General features: G+C 36.9%; 1 pseudogene; it reads right to left on the bottom strand.

Moving 5' to 3' along the window:
• Positions 1-10,606: 10,606 nt before the first annotated feature.
• LOC113287618 lies at positions 10,607-15,900 on the bottom strand (annotated as a pseudogene).
• Positions 15,901-16,944: the final 1,044 nt, after the last annotated feature.

The following is a 16,944-nucleotide window of genomic DNA, read 5'->3' as shown; positions in this document are numbered from 1 at the left end:
ACATGGTTATCCGAAACTAGCTTACTTGAATTTAAAAGCTTAACACTCATTTTCAATAACACAAAGACATTGATCTTGAGTAGCAATCATGTGATCAAATGAGTCTAGTGTTTTTAGAGAATTGATCAAATGAAAATTATCTCATAGAAATAATTTAATTGCATTTAATCATAATCGACATAGTTGGTAAATGCACAAAGTACAAATACATGAGTCGTTCATGGATCGGCCGAGTCATGGTACTCGGACCGATTTGTAAATTTATGAGCAAAACCGAGTTCCGAAGTTAACATAACTTTTTCAGTTCACGTACCAGTTTGCAAACTTAGGTGCAAAACTGAGTTCCAGAGTTGACAGAACTTTTTCAGTTTGCAGACCGGTTTGGAAACCTTAAGACTATCGATTCCGGAGTTCACATAACCTTTTCAGTTTGCGTACCGGTTTGGGTACTAAACTGGTTCAGAACATAGAACTATATTGGTTCACATACCGGTTTGGATACTTAAGTCGGTTCCCTTTCCACAGTTCCAAAATGGTTTGTATACGAATATACAGACCAATCCGGATCACGAAACAAACAGATTTTCCCATGAAGGGATTTTTACCTAAATTCCCTTATGGTAGAGTTTTGATTATTTTTTCAAAGAAGGATGCCCTGAAGTAATCAGCGACCGATCAAGTGCTCACACACTCATCTCAACGGATTTATGCACATGCTTATTAAGTTCTTTAATCGATCAAAGAAGAACGGAATTGAAACAAAAAGTAGAAAGACGAAATTTCAGAGGAAGTTAAAGGGAATTTAGCTTAAATAGGAAAGTTTGAGTTCATAATTTCCAAAAGCAAGACCACACACGTGCCTCTCTCTCTCTCGAAAGTCGTGATCATGCCTAGGGAATCTCATGGTCTCTCCCATGCCAAATGAAATCAAGCTCATATTGGTTTTTGACGAAAATACCATTGGTTTCAAAGATAGGCATTTTCTCTCGGAAAAGGGGTGTCTGATTAGTAAAAGGGATTGAATGAGCTCTCGTCATACAAGGTGCTAACCCATCAAGATATATACGCCTACCAAGCCTGTTCAAGCATCTCCAGAGTATCTGAAGGAGTCATACGCGGACAAAAAGAGAAGTTAGAGTTTAGGTGCAATACAAGCCTGAATTCAGAATTTACATGAGATAGGGACTCCGTAACTTCAAAAGTAAGTGCCAATTTATTCTCATAGGATTTTTCCAACCTCACGAACACCCAGGAAGCCGCTCAAATCCCTCTCCTCCCAAAACACTCACTTGCACAGACTCGAAATCTCAAGGATGCACAAAGAGAGGAAATTAGGGTGTTGTCCAAGTAAACCCTAATTCGCAAGGCTAGTCTATCAAGACGGAAATTTTAATTCGTCAAGGCTTAATTGTCGCTAGTAACGTCTCCTAACACAATGTCCCAGAAATATCCCAAGTTCATAAGTTGATTCGAAGTCCAGAGAAATCAAAGACTAAGCATCAATTCAGGGACTCTGCAAGTGGATTGCAATTTCGCGCCTGAACGATTCGTAACCATCTATATACTCATAATAGAACAATCAAGGTTCTACTCTGATTAGGGGACTTAATGTAGATGGTGAAATCTGGGTAAGGGGCAAAAGCATCATTTCAAGACCATAGACAGAATTCAACTCTCATGGGAGAGATTAATCCCTTGGTCCTCAAGGCACTCATAGCCATGATTTCTAGTATACGTCCCCGCGAGACACTACTGGTCGTGATGCTATGATTCCTAGCACACATTCCCGTGAGATACTGCTGGTCACGTAGCTTCTGTAGAGCGTAAAACGTCCCCGACAGACTTATGAACCAGAACAACCACAATTCCAGCATGTCTTCGCGAGACGCAACTGATTGTGATGCCATGATTCCTAGTATACATCCTCGACGATATAATTCTGGTCATGTAGGCTCTGTAGATGCGTAAAAACGTTCCCGGCGGACTTATGACCCTAAGCGGAGATATGCATATCTCCTGTAAGCACGACTCACCCTATTTGAGATCAATGACTGATTCCTAGTACATCATTGCGAGATACACTGGTCATGTATTTTCTAGGCTCTGACTCAACTTACTGAGGTTTCCGAATAATTCCTAGGACATCCCCAAGAGATACGCTAGTTATTCTGCCTCCGGGCCCTTTCGACGGACTCCTGGAACATCCTTTCGAGATACACTGATCTTGTTGGCCCCATCATATGGACACACAGTTGATTCCTAACACATCTCTGCAAGATATGCTGGTCAAAGACAAGTGATCCAAAGTCTCGCAGAGACATTAATCAGGCGTACAAAGAATTTTCTCTCTCTTCAGGACGAGTCCCAGCTGACCACAGAGAGATTCGGATTCGTTAAGAAAATCTTCGTAGAGATTTTGATCCGTCCTTAAAATCTCGGAGAGATTCACATCTCTTTGCAAAATATCTGAGAGATTCAAATCTCTCTTTAAAATCTCGGAGAGATTCACATCTCTTCTTGAAATCTCAGAGAGATTCACATATCTCCACAAAATCTCAAGAAAATTCAAATCTCTCGGGATATCTCAGACAAGGCTGAATATTCCCCATGATAGGCACGAGCCTCATGAAGGAATTGAGTTTCCTTTTCAGACTCTCCACACGAATTATGAGGAATCTCATACCTTTTCACTGACTCATCCTAGTCATTCTTACAGATCGGAGAATATCTCTGTATCTTGGCCAACTCGGCTAAATAGGATATTTCTATCTCTCTACATATCATCACAAAGGCTGAATCAGCTTCACACAAATGGGGGGATAACAATTAGGGTTTTGGTCTGGCGGTCTACGGAACGTGTGAGAAATACCCGGCTTATTTCTCACCGCAGCAGAGAGTAAAGGCGATGGAATAATGAGATAAACTCAACCTAGTTTATCTCTATTTATTCCTGAAGAGACGGAAGAATTGCTCCGCATGGCACGGAAAGCAATCTGTATCTCCACCGACCTGAGATTAGAGAATTCAGTTATAAATAGGTCCTCTATTTCTCTAAGCTACAATAATATTTCTCATAACCTATTAGAGAAATTCTTCTTCAAACCCTAGAATTCTATGATATCTCTCTTCGTTTGCTTCCTTCATTAAGACCAGCGCTAAACCTCTTCCATGTGACTGAAACAGCCTTTGAACAGCCACTTTGCATGGTTTAGGAGAAGACTGTTCGTGCTCAACCTCACGTAACTCACTTTCAAAAACCCTAAAATCCCACTTTAGCCTCTCTCAGATTTTAGGTAACCACACCTATACATAAGTACAAATCGTGAAACCTTTCAGAGGGATTGTGTGTACTAATCTCGAAAAACGACAACAATAGTAAGTTGACCTTGATTTAAGAGTTTAACTTCTAGGATTGACCTAAATTCATAGACCTTAAAGCATCTGACTAGGTTACATCTAGGGTGATTTACTTATAGGTGGTTTAGACAAATATAATCTGGTACGCGAGAACTTCTGTATTTAGTGATAAAAGAAATTTTGGGGATAACACTGATCTAGTTGTTATCCTACGATTGGTGATAATTTGTGACTAATGACGAATAGGTAATTATATTACTTTGATGAATGTTTAGCAACGAAGAAGGATTCCTCAATCATAATTCTCATTCTTGATTACATATTTACTTATCGGTTTGTTATTTAATTTGCTTTATAACATATAAACAAAACCCCATTTATGACATTTTAACATATAAACTGCTGCTACTAATGTATTTATATCAGATATTTCTGTAATTGATAAGGTTGTTAAAGCTATGGAATTTCAGATGTAAATTATTAAGAATCGATTGAGAGAGGAATCTCAAGCAATTCCTAAAGCTAAAGTCCGTCTGGGTACCAACCTTAACTCGTCATAAGCCCATGGGTAGAACTCAACTCTAAAATCGGTGATCAAGTTGAGAGATACCATTGACTTATACTCTAAGGTCCCAACATCCCACCACGCTTCCAGACCCAATGTCCTCGTTGGCCCGCTCTATCAACACTGGCCCGACGATATCCCTTTCCTTTATGACGGCTCCACTCGACTACCACTATTTAATGTGGTGACAACTATGCGAATACACAGGTGCGCCCATACTTTAATCCAGCCTATAGATCACCCCTTTCGTGGAGCGGCCATGGGTCGTAGTAGTTGGCTCTAATACCAGATGTTAGGGTACCGACCCTAACAAGTTATAAGATCATGGGTAGAACTCAACTCTGAAACCGGTCTCCCATTGACTTATAAACTGCCCAATTAAGTTTCATCTAAGCAATATGGGACTAAGGTCCCAACAAAGTCTCTCTCTGTCTGTAATTCTTTCATTTCCCATTAAAAAACCTTACAACCATTCTATTAGGGGTCTGAAAATTGAGAAGGACCAGCCTGCTATTATACAACCTAAGGTAATAATCTCTAATTACTACTTGGCTAATCGTGTTGAAATATCGGTTTTCGAGAAAATGGTGTAATTTAATATTTATTTTACTGTGCAACACTTGGTTGATTAGGTTCGTGAAGAGTTTATGTCTAATCATTTATTTCACAAAATTTCGTCGAAATCATTATAAGATGAAATCAGTATTTGTGATGTTAAATTGATAGAAAAATGATGAAACGAAATTTGGTTTCAATAAATTTTACAAAATTACACAACGTTGAAACTAATGTTTTTGTTGATGAATCTTATATTACGGTACGGAAAATACATGTTTCCCAACTGTGAACCCTGAACCTACCTGTACGGCTAGGAAAGTAAGAACTCTCAATCGTAAAAGAGTGTCTACAGCTATATTTTCCTAGCCGTAAGATATTATGATAATCACACACAAAAACATACAAACAGAGGTATAATTACGGTTAGGTTTTCCAGCCGAAAATGCTTATTTTCAACTAGGTTTCCCAGCTGTAACTTGAAATTTCATCTTAGGTCTAATTTCGGTTATGTTTCCCCCACCGAAAATGCTTATATTTGGTTAGGTTCCCCAGCCGTAACTTGAACTTTCGGCTTGGAAAACCTAGCTGTAATTGTTTTTGATACTTACAGAATATAGAAGAAAAAAAATCGGTTGGGAGTTCTTGTCAACCTAGCCGTAAAAGTATCTTATGGCTGGGAAACCTTCAATTCCTAGTCGTAAATTATTATTCACGGCTGGATATTGTCGACCATAACTGCAAAAAAAAAACCCAGATTTTTTTCCGATTTTTATCGGTATTGATTATTGAATCAACAAGGATTATATGCAGAAGTAGGCCTCGTCTGGACCCTCACTTTCATTTCTAGGCCACTTTTTTTTTTATTTCTTGCAAAACTAGGCAAGTTAAACGGATTCCATCCACTTTAACCATCTCGGTCAATTTATCGCGTTGACTTGTCAATATCTCGCCAAAATATCATATAGGGAGATCTCATACATGTGGTAAGATTACTGAAATGTCCTTCACACGTGTGTGTCAGTCACGTGTTCGATCTCATTCATTCTTCTTCTTCTTATCTTCTTCTTTTTTGTTTTCTTCTCCTTCCGTTTTCTTTCTTCTGCTCATTAGTGAAGAAAAAGGGTTTGATAGAAATTGAGAAGCAAAGTAGATTAAGGTTCAGTTTGTGAAGAAAGTATTGATGGTGTTTGGCAGTGATGGTTTCGATAATCGAAGACTAGGGTTGAATTCGAACTGAAATTGGGTTCTTGGTGCTGGTTTTGAATGATTCTGCTGATATCATCCTCCGTTTGTTTTCTGCTGACTCTCTGCGAGTCGTGTGTTATGTCTATCTAAGTACATCATATGTTGAGGTGGTATGATTGTTGAAGAAGATGGTGTGGTTGAGGTTTATGAAGAAAATCAATTAGAGATTTTACGGTTTCGGGATTAATCTGATAAAATCAGAGTTAGGGTTTGGCATGAAATTGAGAAATGAATTGAGATCTTAATGGATGAGGAAAACAGGGGTTGTTGATGAATTGATGATATGAAGCAGTTCTGGGAGAATAGTTGGGAATTGAGTTACGGTTTCTGAGAAATAGAATCAGAGTTTAATTTGAGGATGAATAAGAAGAAGTTAGAAGATGGGTTTGTTCTAATTGATGTTTGATTGAAGCTGTCCTGAAGATGAATCAAAGAATTAGGGTTTGCTGGTGATTTCAGTTATATGAGATGAGTATGTAGAAGCTGTTGATGTTGAATTGATGGAAACAATGAAGAGTAATTCAAGATTAAAGAAGATTGGTGGTGCTGGAGTTGATTGAAGTCAGGAAACCGAGATAAGGGTTCGATAGAATTTGTTATGAAGATTGAGAACTGTTGGTGATGATGGGAGTATTTTGGTGTTGGCCTTGAGAAGAATTGCAGAATCCAGTTAAGAAAGAACAAGAATTGAATTATATTTGATGGAATGGATTTATCTTGAGGTAATTGTTCTTCTCAGTGAAAGGATTGTATGAGATGCATGAACCGTAGATTGGTGGTGTTGATAGCTAGAGAATGGTGGTGTTGTTTGTGTAGATGAAACTGTAGGTGTTATGGGATGGCCTGAATGAATGAGATGTTGCAGGAAGTATGGGTTTGGTGAGATGATTTTGAAATGGTTATGAAACTGAGAATGAACCAAGATGTGTATTTGAAGTTGTATATACTGATTTGTGTATTGCATACATATTCCAGGCTCCGCTGATACTGAAGTATCCGGCCAGTCTTTCAGTGACTGCATACTCATACTTTTTTGGTGCAATGTTTATGGTTATTGCTGGAATATCTGCCACCGATGGAAATACTGTCTGGACATTGACACCATCTGAGTTAGTTGCAGTTTTCTATGCTGTAAGTACTTCTAATCAGGATTTACTATTTTAGTTATATCATGTACTGAAATTATGGCTAAGTTAAGTGTACCAGTTTACCCCTGGTTATGACCTTAAGAAGCATGATTAAGTGCCTTAAAATGCACATCGTGCTTTGTTTGCAATATTGAGTTTTGAAGCAAAAACAAGTCTGTCTTGTCTATTTGGTTATCGAATATTATGGCTGTAACTACCATTATTCCCAAGTTGATGTCTGTCTTGTCTATTTGGTTATCGATCAATGTAGATCTTTTCGATTCAATCTTTTAGTTTCGATTTCACAGAGTTCCAACTCCATTGCACTGTACTCATCTCTAAAGTTCTCCTGAAACTGCAACATGATTTAATAACACTCATCAGGGAAGGCATAACTTTATATGCATAACAGGTTATGCAGATACTCTAAACAATGCATAACTTGTCATGCAGTCAAAAGTTACGCAGTTATGCATAGTTGTTTTTACTGCATAAGCAGTTATGCATAATAAGTTATGCAGTTCTGCATAGTTGATTTTACTACATAACCGGTTATGCATAATAAGCTACGCAGTTATGCATAGTTGATTTTACTGCATAAGCAGTTATGCATAATAAGTTATGCAGTTCGGCATGTTTGCTTTTACTACATAACCAGTTATGCATGATAAGTTATGCAGTTCAGCATGTTTGCTTTTACTGCATAACCAGTTATGCATGATAAATTACGGAGTTCAGCATGTTTGCTTTTACTGCATAACAAGTTATGCATGATAAGTTACGCAGTTATGCATAGTTGTTTTTACTGCATAATCAGTTATGCATGATAAGCTACGCAGTTATGCATAGTTGATTTTACTGCATAACCAGTTATGCATAATAAGCTACGCAGTTATGCATAGTTGATTTTACTGCATAACAAGTTATGCATGATAAGTTACGCAGTTATGCATAGTTGTTTTTACTGCATAACAAGTTATGCATGATAAGTTATGCAGTTCTGCATAGTTGATTTTACTGCATAACCAGTTATGCATCGTAAGCTACACAGTTCAGCATGTTTGCTTTTATTGCATAAAAAGTTATGCATGATAAGTTACGCAGTTATGCATAGTTGTTTTTACTGCATAAGCAGTTATGCATAATAAGTTATGCAGTTATGCATAGTTGATTTTACTGCATAACCAGTTATGCATAATAAGCTATGCAGTTATGCATAGTTGATTTTACTGCATAAGCAGTTATGCACATTATTTTTTTTTGGGCCTGCGCCTAAGTTCGCCTAACGTAAAAGACGAGGAATAGCTGCAGATTCTGCTATTTGTCTTTTTTTCCACCCTTATGCGTCCACCGTCTCGAAAGTCTGAAGTCTCAAATACTGTACTAAATTGTAAGCTTTAGGTTAGGCAATTGTCTGGGTTAGGTCCATGTTCCCATTCTATGTCACTATTCAGAAGGCAAAAAGGGCCTTCAGTCTCAATGCCATTCCCATTCTTCGGACTTTTCTGTAATGTCTGTTGCATTCATTCCGACCGGTGCAGCGTTGCTTCTTTACTGATGATGTATGCTCAGGCAATTCAATGAGTTCAGCAAGCACTGAATGTTCAATAGATTTGAAGGACTAAAAAGTCTTTTTAGCTAAGAAGATATGGACAGCTGGAAGATAACTGCAGCTAACTTTCCATCCATCACTTTTGGTCAAAACTTGCCTAGTCTAGCAATAAATAAAAAAGTGGCCTAGAAATGAAAGGCACCAAAAAAACAGGCCTATTTTTGTAAAAAGCCCAATCAACAATTACTATTGGTAATGAAATATAAGGTTCTCCTGAGTGTTTTAAAAAACTTCAAAAAAAAAATACTACCTCCGCCAATTTAGTTATAAAGTAGGTCACTTAATAGTGGGACGGAGGGAGTAATTTTTTTTTTCAAAATCTTCTTCCTAAATCAAAATAAAAAAAAAGAAAGAGAAAGAGAAAAAAAATTGATGAAAAAAATTAAACGAATAATTAATCTTAATCTATACAATAATCATTATTAATTTGATTAATCACCATAATTAACACTAATCAAATTGGGGTACTTTAGGCATTGTTAGAAATAGTTGGATAAGAGTTATAAGAATTAATACTAATGATCCAAAAAATAAAGCCCCAAAAAATCCATAGACTTTAAAACCCTAATAATAAAATTCTCGATAAAATGAGTGGAGTTTGCTTTGTTTCCCCTCTTAGCAGCACCAATGTTCAACTGATGGAAAATGCACCTCATGTAAACTCTTAAATCTTTAATCAGACCTTATTTTCAAGGCTGAATTGGGGGCCCTGAAAAAATAATTGGAGATCCCTATCTACAGGACAAAAAATATCATGAAATAGTAATTGGGAGTTATCCCTTATCCCCAACTTTTTTAAATGGCTAAACTACCCCAAATCATTAGTGCTAATTAAGTTAATTAATTGTTAATTAGTTTAATTAGATTAAAATCAGATTTAGAGATAAAATTTTGATGAAAGAAAAATTGTGTTTTTGTGTTGTGGAGAGGAAGAAGTTGAGTTTTGGGGGGATTCCAATAGAGGAATCATATTGCTCAAAATGAAGGAACCAATCCTCAAAATGAAGAACCTGAAGCTCAAAACAATCAGGTAAACTTCCTATACTCTTCAAATTGTATGAATGATGCCCCAAGTGGTCGATTCATGTACACTATGCAACTACTCAGAGTGATGGTCGTTAAGTCGAGAGGGTAATAAGCAAACGACTCTAAGGAGTCGTCAATTACTTGACACAACCTTTGACGACTCAAACCTCCAACTTTTGCAGGTTACGAAAAATCGTCAACCAAGTGTGATATAATTGACGACTCCAGCTAGTTAGGTCATATAGAGTCGTTAACTTAATATGTTTAGAATCCAACGACTCTAAAACTTTTTACTCTCTGAAGATGTTGCTCTTAGGGTCGTTAATTAGGCGCTCCTATATACTGACGACCCTAGCGAGCTATTTCATAGATCAAGGGTCGGCAAGAAAAATTTATAAAATCAAACGACCCTTCAACATCGTTAACGACTTCACATGACGACCCTTCAACATAGTTAACGACTACAACCATTTGACATGACGACCCTTTCTATTTTTTGAACAAGGAACAAATCTTGTATCATATAAAGTCGTTAGCGATTTAGAAATCCCTAGAAGACACTATTCTAAGGCAGAAAACCAGGTTTAGGGTCGTTATCTACTACACCCTAATGGTTACGATTTTTTATCAATTCAACATGCATATCAAAAATCGTTAAGCAATAAAAAACCGTGGTTAACGATCCTGGAACTCTAACTGCAATTTTGCAGATGAAAACCTTTTTTTTTTTTAGTTCACTTACGACGATGAATCGGTGAGAATTTTTTTTCTCAGAAATCGTTAATGGAATGGGAAACAGTGGGAGAGAGGAAGCGGAGGAGAAGAAGTTATTAGAGAAGGGTAAAATAGTTATTTCACCATCATTTTGGAAGCCCCATATATCTTTTGGTGTGGGTATAAAATGTGTCATGACCCCCAATTAGTTTCATGGCCCCAATTCAGCGTTGCTTATTTTCTGTTTCAAAAATAAAAATAGAAACCAGTAGAGGCTACCCATATGTACTGTTAGAGTGTATTTCTAATTTTCTCTGCGGAGACATGATTGAATATATAGACTATATTTCTGGTACATGGCCATAAATAATTTTTACTATATATTTTATGTTTCTGATATAGGGCTAATGTAATTTTAGGATTTTCGCCTTTGACAGAACCCGCCGTCAACAACAGTATCAACGACTTTCTTAGTACTCGGTGTGCAGAGATCTGCTAATAACTCTGCCAGAGCTTCTGTGTGTCCCAAATGACTCCACCTGACAGAAAACATGTTGAGATTAATTCCTTCTATCATGAAACAAAAACTGGTGGTTTGGGACTAATTTTTCGAAATTTTGTAGATATCCACTTAGCATCAAGGTGCACTAGCTTCAACGGAGCATTAGGATCAGAACAATTGGAGTGCTTAGCAGTGCTGGAGCCAGTAATGTGGGCATTGCAGCTGGGATACCAAAAGATAATTCTAGAAACTGACCATCAAAGCCTGGTTAAAGCAATTCAAGGAAAGGAAACAGATATTCCTGGAGCTAAGAGGATTAGTGAAGATATTATATTTCTTTTGCAATCTTTTGGGACTTGGAATTATATGGACACAAATAGACTTACTAATAAGTGTGCAGATGAACTAGCTAAATATGCTCGTAAAGAGAGCATCTTTGATGATTGGTTAGGAGAGTTCTCTGTTTTCTTGTTAAACTTCATTTTGCACGACAATAGTTAATACTAATATTTTGCTTTGCATAAAGGAAAATAAATAAAGCATAATTGCCTAGGGTACGAATATAACTATAACATATTTAGAACGCACAAAATAAAAAATAGAACTCACCACCGGTGCACATTACTATCTGGTAAGCAGTCCCTCTGGGCCTCTCCTTAACAGTCGAGTACGAGTACCCCGTTTCCTCATCCTGCTTCTGGCGAAGCTTCTAGCACTATTAGATATTAAGGTTTGTTATAAAGAGAAACAGTTGTTATCTTTGAAGGAATCAAAAGATGTCTGCCGGGTAACAGTTAGGCAATTCCTACTAAAACAAATAAACAATACTACATGTCTACGATCCATGATCCAGGTATATGCAGTGTATTTAACGTATCCTTTAAACTAAATGGGAATTGGGGATGCACAGTCTCTCAGTTCTACTGCAAACTAAACATTGAACCCTATGTGGTTCTCTCTGAAGCATACTCCATCTTGGTGCTTCAATTTACACCTGAGCCAAGTTTGTTTCTGGCAAAACGTTAATTTATCGAGCCAACACAATTTGGTTGACGACATTACTGGCTTCCAATACTGGCAGAAAGGAATACAAATAAAACGAGCTACTAGATCGAGCGTTCATGCAAAGTGGATGGCAACCAATCAAGGTTTCGGCCTGCAAACATGGGAACGAGTTGTCCCCCATCTTTAAGAGCATAATACTCTGGCACCTTCCATGGTTGCTTGATTAATTTGATTTTCGATTCATTTCTTGGAAGCACGTAAAAATCTGGTCCTTTAAAGCTTGTAAACGCTTCCAAGTACTCCAGTGCACCAGCCTACCAATGAACAACAACTACTACATCACGCTAGGAAACAATAATGGTACGAAAGAAACTAAAGAAGCTAAACGACTACAAGTCTACAACTGTAAAATTTTATCTTCTGAAGGAACTATGACTTAATAATCAACTGATAAACCTACACCCAAGTCTACAGAGAAACTGACCAATTTATCAATGCTAATGCCTGATAATACAGTCCGAATATGACAGAGATATTATTACCTCTTCAAAAACTTTTGCATAAGCTGCCAGAGCAACAGGGGCGTTGTATATTCCGGCACACCCACAAGTAGCTTCTTTGCGTTGTCTCTCATGAGGAGCACTGTCAGTTCCAAGAAAAAATCTTTTATTTCCGCTAGTCACAGCTGATACAATAGCTTGTCCGGGCAAAAACAAGAACCCAGCAAAATTATGACCAATAAAAGAGTCAAAATTCCTCATCAAGAAAAAAATTAGAGCATACTGTGGATCTCTCTTTTCAAAACTGGAAGGCAATGATTATGTGGCTGTAATCCTCCTTGAAATAATGCATTTCTGTTGAGAAGAAGATGCTGAGGTGTCACAGTTGCAGCAACGGAACCTAACAAATTAGATGAGCCAAACAAGTTAAAAAGGGGTGGGGTGCTATGTCAAAATTGATGATTGATAAGAACTTCTACAAAAGAAATTGCAAAAAGCAAAATATACCTTGACGACAAGTTTCAATGAATCTCACAGCATCCTGAGTAGTAATATGCTCCATGACAACTTTCAAATGTGGAAGCTTCTGTATTAGTGGTCTTAAAATGGTATCGATGAAGACTTTTTCCCGATCAAATATGTCAACATCTGAATTTGTAACTTCTCCATGGACCTGCATAAGTATGGTTCACTTAAGGGAAATAAAGTTGACTACAAATCGATGATAAAATGATGCACACGATTTGCCAGTTTTACGAAGCTCATTTGAGAAGGTTAGAAACTTAGAACGTAGAACTCAGTCCTTGGATCACCCACTAATGCGGTTCCCACAGCGGAGGGTAACCCTTCTTTAGTTTAAATAAAGGAGTTCCAAACAAAACAATTCACCAATCAAATCAAATGTAGAACAATATATGATGTTAAGTATGCACTTGACACACCAATGACGAGAATCAATCACCAGCGAGAAGTTGTGAAGTTAATTCCTGACAATAGTGCTCAAAATATGCTGCACATCCATGAATGGATCATTTAATCATAAGCTTAGAACTAAAATTGTAATGTGGGTGCAGGAGTAAAATTACCAGTAATGGCATATTCTGCTCAACCATCTCCTCAAGAACGGGCAAACACTTCCTAAAAAGATCTGAAACACCATCTTGAGAATTTGTAGTGGCACCAGCAGGATACAACTTAACTGCAAAGACCACACCACTCTTCCCTAATAGAAAAATTCACATATTATAATAAGATCAGTGTTGTCTATATGGAAGTTTAATTCTTCATTAGTTTAAAGCAGAAGAAAAACCACTTTGTCAAAGCAACAATCCAACAAATTTGAGAAACGGACTTACTAGCAAGCTTGATCTCATCAGGATCAGTGTTGTCCGTTAAATAAAGTGTCATAAGAGGAGTGAAATTGCTTTCTGTTGGGAGTGCTTTCAATATGGATTCTCGATAAGCCACTGCCGCAGCAGTAGTAGTGACAGGAGGTTTCAGATTTGGCATTACAATGGCCCTTCCAAAATGATTTGCGCTGTAGGATCCCAGCTTTTGTTAGGGAACTTTGAAACTTAAAATAGTAAGTCTGTAAACATTTTAATAAAAAATTACAAATTTATTGAAAAGACAAAATGATCAACCTGTGTGGGACAACAGCCTTTAGAAGGTCACCATCACGAAGATGAAGATGCCAACATCAGGCTGCATAACTGATAATTCCATCTTTACTCCTTCGATTTTTGTTGGATGCAGGCTGTCAACCTTCCTAAAAGGGTTGCAAAAAGAAACCTGCACGAGGTCAAGACACTGGAAGAAAACTTGAACTATTTTCTTCGATTAATTTCACGTATGATAATCTTAGGGAAACACCAGAAAGATCGATTAAGATCAGATAGCAATTTTGTAAACAAACCAGTACAAGAGAGCACTTGTTGAGCTTTTGAACTATTGTTTGAGTAAGTTGTTTGCATACTTTATTTTATGCCTTGGTAATGCAATGCGTAGATTGAAATCGTAAACTTCCAATTAGTATTACATTGACCAGTGGAGGTATCTTCCATAAAGGATACATATAGCTGATTCTAATGGTTTAAGCCATTTGATGTTTTAACCTTCTAGGTCAACATGGTAGGCAGTAGTAGGCCATGTGAATCCCGTATATTATTTTTTATATATTTCTCATAACATGGGGTAGTGGTGGATGACAAACCATGTGAACCCCGTTTTATCTAATCCATGACCTGAGTTTCAATTCATTGACAAAAAAAAATGCAAAAAACTTAGGTTTTCTGTTCTTCAGCTGAACCATGGTGCCGGCAAGTCCAAGTTGGTTCCTTTGTTAGTTAAGATAATTAATAATATGACAACTCCACTATCTCGGTTAGAATTAATTATTATGAATGGGTCTATTTGAGAGAGAAAACGTTTATTTTGGTGAGGATGACCACGTTTTTCAGGCAGGTTTGAAGATCTACGTTTAACTTATTTCTAACTCGATCATCTATCAAAACTCCAAAATTGAAAGTTCCCAAAGCTGGAACAAGAATATGTGAGAGCGAAGTGATTTCACCACTATAAAGAAAAACTGATGATACAAATATGCATGACTCTAAGACTACAGAAGAGGGATCCGGGGTTCAGCTATCAAGTTCCCAACTATAATAAACATAAAAGATACCTCTATTGAAATTTAAAGCTAATTACACAAACCTAAATTCCCCACAACTAACAAACTGCCTATATCTGAAAGAAACCAACTAGAGTTAAATATCTGACTCAATGTGTCGCTTAAGACTCTTCTAGAGATGTATCGAATTCCCAGAAAACACCCGATCTCTCTCCTTACACCAAAATAATTGATCCAGAAAGCAAACAAAAATACTGTGTGCATTTGCTTTCACAAATAAAACTAGCACAAAATTGAAGTACTTCAACAAACAAAAAAAATACCTTTTGCGAAATCATTGAAGTCTTTTTCACCGGAGTTTCCTTCAAGCAACCCAAACTTTCATCTTCAGTGTTAAAAAAGGACTCCTATGTTCAACAAAAATGATTAGATTCATGAAACATTTATTATCACCCACAGGCCACAATTTCATTTCCATTTATTCACTACCAGTGTAACTTCTTTTTCATTTATATATAGGGTTGTCAAGTTATAGAATAAACCCTTTCAATTTCGGTTTTTACATTCATTTTACAAGTCACTTGACTCACTTCCTACTACTTACAACTATAAAACAAGAACTGCAATACCATAAAAAAGACAAAAGAACTTCAGTTAAGCTCTTGCCTCTAGGCAAAATGCAAAAAATTAAACCCAGATTTTCAACACCACACTGCAAAAGAAAACTGAGATTATGACTCTACTTATAGGTTATTACGAATATCTCATAGTGGTGAGTAAATAAAGAAAAAATTGAAAAGAGAAAATATGAAGCTAGTGAATTAAGTGTTGGATTTTCTTCAAACAGTTAATATACTGAGAAAACCAAATGCATCAATTGCTCGTTAAATATTATCAAATCAACAGAACTCTTAGAGATTGACAGAATGAATACCACCTTAAAATATTTAAACTTCCTTTAACACCACTCCTCCTGATTCTCTGACCTTGTGAGAGTGAAAACTGAAGATTCATGAAGCCTTCGCTGTATTTCTGTTTGGCAAGCGGCGACCTATTTGTAAAAGGTTGTGCATATCTCAATAACATTAGTACAGATAAAATCTATGGTTTAATTACGTGTTGGTCTAGGTTCATCAAACTTTTCGTATTGGCGTCAAATTTTAGACGCCAGTTGTTGTTATATTTACAAGTAGTCAAGTAGAGTGCACTTGGGTCTAAAGGGGCGAGAAATCGGGCGACGCCGATTCACGACTCGCCAAAAATTCTCTTCTCTGATTCTTCTCAATCTCTTTCCCTACATTATTATGATTAAGCTTTTCTTGTTATCATCGATTTTCCACTACTGATTTTATTATATGATTACCAATTGTTTTATATTGTTGTCTTAATCATTCGTCTTCTTTTTGAAGTGATAAACCCTAGTTTTTATAGGTTAATTAGATTCAAAGTCTGTTATGATTACCTCGAGCTAATCTAATCTGTTTTTCTTGTGATTTCATTCCCTTTTGCAGATTTCATCCCTTCTCTCCTTTCCCAAGCCTGATTGGGAGGAATAGGGTTTTCAGCAGAAGCAGTGGATGAGGTGAAGACCCACCTTCAAGTTATTATTATACTACAAATTTTTGTCAGTGGATGTGGTTCTCCTACAATTTTTAATCTCCGGAATTGTTTATGAAGACAGAAACGCCTCGTTTTCTCCAATCACCCGTGCAAGTAATCCAGTTCTACACTCTTTTTAGTCATCATACTCTCTTCCTTCTTCCTAAGCTACGAATTCAGCTTTCTTCCCAAGTTTCTAACTACTACCTCTTGCTGAAATCACAAGTTTGTAGCATGGCTTACACTTGCCAAGTTCAAATTCTTGATCTTGACTAGGAATGCATATATTTACATACCCAATATCTTTACAACTTTCCTACAGAAAGCTATCAGCAAAAAACTCATCTGCTAAATTACTCATCCCACTTGTTTGTCGCAAGCCAGAAAAAGCTAAAATTTATCCTTGTCTACAAAACAATATTTCTAAGTTCGTTAAACAATCCAATGGCCTCTTCTTCGACTAGCCTTAATAATTCTACTGATAACTCTCAGAGAAACAAAAACT

The sequence above is a fragment of the Papaver somniferum genome, chromosome 6, assembly GCF_003573695.1.
Source record: "Papaver somniferum cultivar HN1 chromosome 6, ASM357369v1, whole genome shotgun sequence".
Taxonomy (NCBI): domain Eukaryota; kingdom Viridiplantae; phylum Streptophyta; class Magnoliopsida; order Ranunculales; family Papaveraceae; genus Papaver; species Papaver somniferum.
Note: the sequence above shows the minus strand (reverse complement) of the source record. Positions and strands in the feature narration are given on the sequence as shown.